The following is a 6000-nucleotide window of genomic DNA, read 5'->3' on the forward strand; positions in this document are numbered from 1 at the left end:
CCGAGTAGCTGGGACTACAGGCATGTGCCACCATGCCCGGCTAATTTTTTCTATATATATATTTTAGTTGGCCATATAATTTCTTTCTATTTTTAGTAGAGACGGGGTCTCGCTCTTGCTCAGGCTGGTCTCGAACTCCTGACCTGAGCGATCCACCCGCCTCGGCCTCCCAGAGTGCTAGGATTACAGGCGTGAGCCACCGCGCCCGGCCTCATTTCAAATTTTTAATTTAATTATTCCAGTGGGTGTGTAGGGTATCACTGGAAGCTGGGTTTTGGAAGTACTAACTTTTCTCAGAAAATTTTCAAGCTGGGATAGGTTATAAACACCAAAAAAGTTGAAACTAGAAAAATGCAAGTTAAAGAGAACCCCAGCCTGCACAAGAGCAAAACCCATCTCTGCAAAAAATAAAAAAATTATCCGGGTGTCCTGGTGCATGCGTATAGTCTCAGTTACTAGGGAGGCTGAAGCAGGAGGGTCACTGGAGCCCAGGAGTTTGAGGTTGCAGTGAGCTATGATGACACCACAGCACTCTAGCTGGAGCGACAGAGCAAGACCCTGTCACAAAAAAAAAAAAAAGAGAGGATCCTATTTTATGTATATCCTTTTTTAATACTTGGGGTTCTTATAGGCATGTGTTAACTTGAAAAAAATATACATTCCTATATTCTTGAGGTTCAGAAGCTGTTGGGATGACAATTTTGCTACTCTGGCATGTGTTATTACTTTGCTAGTCAACAGAGGACTGTGTACTGGTAACAATCTTAAAGTCAAGCCATGTAGCAGCCCACTACAAATGCTTTGCACAGATGAAGATTTCTACTGTCAGCACCACAATAAAAGCTCTCAGTAAACCCTCTTCAGAGCCCGCTGACTAATAAAACAGTTCTGTGCAAACCAACAGGAAATGGAAATAAGAAAACAGCGTGGTTTTTTTGTGAAAAAAAGAAAAATAGTTGGGGGAGGGAACTTTGATTCCAACGTGGTAGTGAGTTTCCCGTCAAATGTAAGCTCTTCAGTGTGGTGCTGGTGTCTATGTTTCCCTGGGTCAGAAACCACATCTCATACCACTGTAACCAGATTTTCCCCCGAGCTGCTGTTGATCTTTTCTTTATGTCACCATCTCTCCCTTCCCACACCACACAACCACCAACCTGCTGTGTATTTCCTCGGCAGAGTCTAGACCAAGTCACTGGTCTAGACTCCCAGATCGAGAACTATGTGCTAGAGCAGAGGGACCACACAGACCCTGTGTACCAGCCCCCTATGAAAAAGGGGATCTCAGCCTCCACTGCAGCCTTTTCCCATTCAAAGAGGTAACAGATGTCTTAGTTCATTCTTCAGCAGCTCACAATGATGAGGAAAACCAAGATTTGAGTGGCTATTCTAGGAACTTGGTGCTTTCCTCTTCCAATACCCATCTAAAACAACAACAGAGTTTCAGAATGACCAAACAACCCAGGGATTACACACAATCCAAAAGTCATTGTGTATTCAGTGGGTGGCAGCCTGGACAGGGCAGACTGTTTTCCGTTGGTAGCTGATTGTATCCTGGTAAATCTGAATTTCTCCTGACCAGGAGAAGGGACTTCTATATTGGGCCAGGAGAGTGGGAAGGGCCATGAGTTAGATGAAGTTATAAAGGGTTTGGGAAGTGTTTTAGAAAAACAATTTACTGAAAAGGAAGTTAAGAGTAGCTCTAAAGAGTGTGGTCTCTGGCTTTATCCGGCCTGGGCTGAAGTAGCCCCTTGGCTCTGTGTATACTATTGACATGATCTTGGGAAAGTTCTCGCTTGACCTCTGCGTGGCTCAGCATTGCCATCAGTGAAATTGAGTTGCAAAGTCCCCGCCTCGTGGGGTTATTGTGAAGATTACATAATGTTTACAATGCGCTCAGCACAGCCAATTCCGCATAGTAAGTGTTCATAAAGTTATTGTTATCTGATTTTTTAAAGAAAAGCAGCAGAAGGGCATGGGACAGGCTAATTATCCTGTTAGAAAGCCTTAAAGGAAAGGTAGAAGAGAGGGGATTTCAGAGCTAGAAAGAGAACTGAGGATGCAATCGCCATGCTGGGAGGTGCCCAGAATTAGCAGGAACATTGGCTGGAGGACTCCTCTGTGGAAAGCCCAGAGACGCTAGCCACGCCAGCCAATCTGTGAGCCCTGAGGGAAGCGTTTTCACCTGCGGTGGAAGGAAGCCCTGAGCAGCCCAGCACAGAAGATGGAGGCATCAGTGGCACTGTCACAGCCAGGCCGAGGAAGGGTTAGCACTGTCACAGCCAGGCCGAGGAAGGGTTAGCTGACCGCAACGGGACGGCAAAGAAAGCACTCTGGGAAAAGGCTGTTTTGTGCTCGAAATTTATGCCAAGCCAATTGCAAAAACAAAGCTGAAAAGTCAGCTACCTTCAGCTTCTAATTTTACCTATGAAGAAACCAAGGCCCTTCAAAGGGGAGTAATTGCGTGATGTGGACATGCCTGGCGTGTCGGGACAAATGCTTGCGTGTGGTCATTCAGGGCAGTAGACAGAAGGAATGAAATGCTCGGCACAGATAAACCAAGGAAAACCTGTGCACTTGGAGGGGAGAGTTTTAAAAGGGAAATCCTCTCCCACTATCATTTTATTATGATCCCAGGTAGTGGTAATGAAAAATAACTGAGGTTAGTAGCAGTAGGAAAATATAAGGCAAGTGAAACCATCAGTCTGGGGGCTAACTGGGGGAACATGTATTTGATAACCACAAATATACCCTCTAATTACAGCAGAGGTTCAAAACCCAAATGCCTTTCAGGTAAGGTAAATATGTGAACCAGCACAGTGTAGGGCACCTGGATGTGGTACAGACTAGCAAACAGGAAGGATAGATGCTCTACAGAAAGCAATTTGCGTTCAATTTTTAAAAATCACTGGCCCAAGACGCCTGGCTAGCTCAGTCGGTAGAGCGTGAGACTCTTAGGGGCCTTGCCAAAGGAAACACAGAGGTTGGCTCTGTTTCCGTGTCCCCAGTTTGCAAACACTGTTCCGTACAGTGTTAAAACATAAAACATCTTTAAACACGGTGTTAAAACATAAAACCTCATTAACATAGTGTTAAACATGAAATGTCCTCAATGGTTTAAGGCTAAATGAAATATTGTTAGTCTAAAAAGGTCTATGAAAAGTCAGCTTCATTTTAAAGGCGATCCCCATTGAATAGAAAATGAAAAGTCCTAACATTTTCCTGCCTACATATTGATAAAAGGGATATTTTAGCACTTAGATGATGTCAATCTCCTCTTTAGGAAAAAAAGGAGGGTGGGGAGATATCCTTCCCCTCCAGCACCAAGCATAGTATTTGAAATATTGTATTAATGGTGCTTAAGGTCAAGTTCAATGGCTCACTTCTGCAATCCCAACTCTTTGGGAGGCTGGGATGGGAGGATTGCGTGAGGCCAAGAGTTCAAGACCAGCCTGAGTAACATAGCAAGACCCCAGTTTCTGCAAAAAATATATTTTTTTAAGTTAGCCAGGCATGGTGGATCACACCTGTAGTCCTAGCTACTCGGTAGGCTGAGGTGGGGGATCACTTGAGCCCAAGAGCTCGAGGCTGCAGTGAGCTATGATGACATGACTGCACACCAGTCTGGGTGGACAGAGTGAAGCCCTATCTCTTAAAAAAAATGCTACTTCATAAATGTTTGTTGAATGAATAAATACAATTATAATAGAGCAAAGTACTACCTGGAGACAGAACAATAACTTCTTTTTTAAGATTATAAAACTAAAGGGATAGATCTCCAACTCTAACCTCTCCTCTTTCCCTTCGGGATTTATTTTCAAACCCCAGCATCTTTGTACAAGGCCAACGACTTCAGTCTTATGACCTCTCTCGTCTCATTGCTCTAGCAGAGATCAGAGACCAGGGGCAGCCTTCCAAGAACACTTATCCACTCCCATCTTTTCTAAAATGATTTATAGGTAGCTGTTGAAATATTTTTGTTTTTCCTTGGCCTCTCAGTTTTTTGTCCTAACTCTCCCAACCCCTCCACCCCAAAGTAGGCCCATTTAAAAAAACACTTATTCACCTACCATTTCATAACAGATAATAATATCCACTTATTATAGAACTCACTTCCTCAGTGGTATCCAAGCAGACTTTTAGTTTTTTGGGAATGGGGCAAAGGAACTTCATTTTTTTTTTTTTTTACAGAGTAATCAAGTTAAAACAAAGGAACATCAGAGCTCACTGTAACTCCCTGACTTCAGGGTTGTTGAGAACAAAGAGGGGGTGCCTACCTCCCAGAGTTGTGAGGAATAAATATTCTGTATGTAAAAGGCTTGATTAGTGCCCAGCACATAGTAAGCACTTGGTGAACAGCGGATATTATTATCTATTATGGAAATGGTAGGTGGATGATTTTTTTTAATGGACCTACTTTGGGGTGAGGGTGTGGGAGAGTTAGGACAACAACCTGAGAGGCTGAGGAAAAACAAAAATATTTTGACAGTTGCCTATAAATCAGGGTGGATAAGAGCTTAAAAAATGAAAATTCCCTGCATTCAGTTACAAATCCTTTTATATACATATATATACTTAGGTATGCATAGAATTCCTCTGGAAGGATAGCAGTTAATAATTAATAGTGGTTACCTCCAGAGAGGGGACTTGAACTGGAACAGCAGCTGGGGAAAGACTTTTAAAAATGTTTGCCATGTGGCTATATTACCTATTAAAAATTCACAATTAATTTTTAAACTTAATGCTACTACTTGAAAATGGGTTCCAAGTTTTGCCAAATTTTGACGCAACTGTGCAATAGAGAATGTCTACTTTCAGCCTTTACTGACTGTCACAGCCCTGATACCGCCCCCTGGTGCCTGGTACCCACCAGTGCAGCTGCTCCGGGCTGACAGCAGCGCTGCTCTGGACCTGTTCATCTCACCAGTACTCACCAGGTTAATATTAATACTCCAAAGCCGTCATGGTAAAGAAATCTAGGTACTGTGAAGGATGACAGTATCTCCTGCCTCATTCTTGCTGACTAGGATAGCAGTTGAGGGTTGGGGGTAGAAAGCAGAAGATTATTTGAGTTACAACGTATCCTTTTGTCTTTTCATTTTTTTCCATTTTAAACTTGACATACTTTTCGGAAGCAAAAGGAAGGACTTTTCTACTTTCTCAGTTGTATCTCAAGCACACATCACTTTGGCAATTAAATTTGTATTAATTCACCATTTGCTACAGTAATTTCCTTCTCTGCATATGTTGAAATGGAGGTTGTTGATCCACATTCAGAATTTTTTGTGTGCTTTTATTTGGGTAAAAGGTTCTGAACTGTTTCAGACTATTTAGTTGTTCTATATTCTATTTAATATCATGCTGTACATTTTTTAAAGAAATGTTTTCATTATTACAAAATCAGTATGTTTTCCTTGTACAACTATTTTGGAAAATACAGTAAAACATGAAGAATAAAAAAAACCCTTTTATGTAAACTAAATATTTGTACCCCCACCCTAATTTCACCATCAATAGATAACTGCCATTAACATCTGTATTTCCTTCTAGTTCCTATAATGTCTGTGTTTTTATATATCGCTTTCACGCTGAATTTTGAAGTGTCCAAAGTACATTTCTAATTGCAGATATAAACGTTAAAAGCCTGTCTTGGTTAAATATTACAGAGATATTCTTATTAGAAACTACTGCATTATCAGAAACTTCAAGGCATGTTTGGATGTAAGGGTAGAAGGTCATTTTGAACATACCTACTATTCAGGATTAGTATAGGCTCTTTTACAAATGCCTTGTTTTTGCAGGTGTCCTGGTTCTGCACAGAAAGAAAAGGAAGGAAAGAAAGAAAGAAAGAAAGAAAGAAAGAAAGAAAGAAAGAAAGAAAGAAAGAAAGAAAGAAAGAAAGAAAGAAAGAAAGAAAGAAAGAAAGAAAGAAAGAAAGAAAGAAAGAAAGAAAGAAAGAAAGAAAGAAAAGAAAGAAAGAAAGAAAGAAAGAAAGAGAAAAAT

This window comes from Lemur catta, chromosome 12, assembly GCF_020740605.2.
Source record: "Lemur catta isolate mLemCat1 chromosome 12, mLemCat1.pri, whole genome shotgun sequence".
Taxonomy (NCBI): Eukaryota; Metazoa; Chordata; class Mammalia; order Primates; family Lemuridae; genus Lemur; species Lemur catta.